The sequence below is a fragment of the Manis pentadactyla genome, chromosome 5, assembly GCF_030020395.1.
Source record: "Manis pentadactyla isolate mManPen7 chromosome 5, mManPen7.hap1, whole genome shotgun sequence".
NCBI lineage: Eukaryota > Metazoa > Chordata > Mammalia > Pholidota > Manidae > Manis > Manis pentadactyla.
The window spans coordinates 174,364,596-174,367,131 of NC_080023.1; positions in this window are offsets into that span (position 1 = coordinate 174,364,596).

A 2,536-nucleotide genomic window follows, 5' to 3' on the forward strand; every position below is an offset into this window, starting at 1 on the left:
CAAGCAGGCTGAGCTTCCTCCAGCCCCTGCCCCGCCCAGTGAGAACCCAGACCCACAGGCAGGGAGAGCTGCTTGTTGTCCCACGTGGGACCTGGTGGGGCTCTGGATGGCACGGAGGAAGGGCGGCAGTGTGAGTACGTCAGCACTGGATGGGAGGACGGATGACTAAAAACGTGGCCTTTGCGCGGACAAAGTTCAGGGAAAAGGTAGGAGGTGGAAGAAAGTAATGGCAAATTTGACCATTTCCAGTTCACACTAGCATCTTCTCATATACAGCTCAGCCTTTTCTCAAGAAGATGGATATTCTCTGTCTGTATCTACAACTACATCTTTATCTGTCTATACCTGGGAAGGGCCACCCCCTCAAAGAACAGAGTACTCACCTCTGGATGGGAAGTGCTAATTTACATAAACCAAATTTTGAAAGGCCTTTACCTGAGACATTTGGAAATCTTATTTGCAAATCAGCCACCCATTTTTAATTTAGTATTTAACTAAATCTCCAGATTTTAAATCACCTATTGAAAGTCCTGCATCCGCTGCCCCAGCAGAGCGATGCTCATGAATTCCAATTCTCTCTTCTCTCCCATGCAAGCATTTTTTAATTAGACTGAGACCCTGGAGCCTGGTGACTATATTTCTTCGCGGAGTAGTGTCTGGGTGATTACGAGAAAATGAAATGGAGAAACATCAGAAAGCAGATCGGGAAGAGGGACGCCCGAAATAGCACTTGGCGTGTCCTGGCTTCCCACTTGCCTGCCTAACTCGGGGCTCCCGAAGCGGAGAGGCACTCAGACACCCGCACTCACAGAGCCGCGGAGCCGCGTCCAGGTCTTGGCCAAGTCTGGGACAAACCGCTAACGAGACGTGAATGTATTTCTGGACCTGGGGTTCTCCACGGGGTAATCTGTAAGGAAGGAGTGATTTTCTTTTTGTCTTCATTATTTTCCTAAAGATCATTCAGCCTATGTTCTATGAATGACTAAGATGTCGGATGTGATTTCAGTGGCAAGGGAAGGCTATTTTTGCAGGAATGATGACCGGGACTGCTCCCAGCCCGGGACAGCTGACCTGCGTGGGGAAGCCTGACGGGGCCGCAGAGCCTGGGGGGCTTCGCGGAGGCAGCGGCGCAGCCTGCCCCCAGCACGGGGGCCAGGTGGTCACTGGGATGGCGGGTGGCAGGCCCAGGGGCACTCTCTGCTCTGGGATGGCGGGTGGGGCTGGGCTGGCAAGGCTGTGGGCAGGGGGAAGCGTGGGACGCGGGGAGGCCTCAGCATCAGCCCAGGAGGAAAAGGGGAGCAGAGACAGGAGTTGGGGGGTCGTAGTGCATGTGAGGAGGAGAAGGCAGGGAGCGGGAGGGGACGCACAGAGGAAGGAAGGAGAGACGGAGAGAGGAAAGGTCCAGGGCAGAGAGCAGGAGAAGGAAGGGGCCGGATCCAGAGATGGAGGGACAGGGAGACCCCAGGGAAGACAGGATGAGGGCAGCGCTTGTGTCCGGAGGGAAACTCCTTAGTGGGCACGATTCACGTGTGCTGGGGACACAGCACCTGAGAACAGAGGTCTTAAATGTGATCTGGGGCACGACTTCTGAATCTTCGCTGTGCTGGGACAAGAGATCCCAGGAAAAGACCACTGGCCCAGCCCGCAGACCGCGCCGTCTTTGGGCCTGGGCCGCACCTGGGAGTGGCCGTGCCCTTCACACCAGCCTCAGTTTCCCCATCTGCACAGGGGCCGCAGCAGTAGCTCAGCTGAAGAGCGCTGCTGTGAGGAAAAGAGGCCGGAGGAGTGCGCCCAGGGGAAGGGGCCCGATCTCCTGCTCTTCTCATTTTAACCTGCCTTTAGGGCAGAGCTGGACTGACCTCCTCTCAAGGCGAGCCTGGCTTCGCTTGGAGGGGTCTGACTGTTCTCGGGCTGCACCAGTAGCAGCCGACTGTCCCCTAGGACGCGACACCCAGGTGTAGAGCCCTGTCTTTTCTGAAGCCTTGTAATTCCCCTATAAAAAGCCATGAGGCCCCAGGAACCCTCACTCCCCTGCCTGCAGCCCCCACAGGTCTAGAGCAAAGCCAGCGTTTGGCACACCTCAGCGTTTCTCCCCGGGAGTCCGGTGGGCGGGCAGGTTGTCTGGCAGAAAGCAGGGGGCAGCCCGAGACATAGAAAATATCCTGAAGGACCGAAGGCTGTCAAAAGCGCCACGCAACATGGCCGAAATGCAGGACGAAAGATGGTGGATGAACCTCCGTGAACATCAGCAGGTGAGACCTGTGGGGCGGGAATGCCGTCTGGGTCCTGGGACCAGCGCCTTGGGGCTTGGGGTGGGCAGGGTTGTGTTCTTTAGTCTGTTTTCACCCTGTTGCTTTTACAAAGCACCCCCATACCCAGGAATTCATCGCACCCATTTGCTGCGTTAACAAATTGCATGAGTCCCAAGACCCAACTTGTTAAAGTCTGTCGGGGAGAAAACAAAGCAGAGCCTGTCGGCCCCAGGCGGCGAGGAGGCCGGGACGCTGGCGGGCGCGGGGGCTCCACGGGGCTCTCC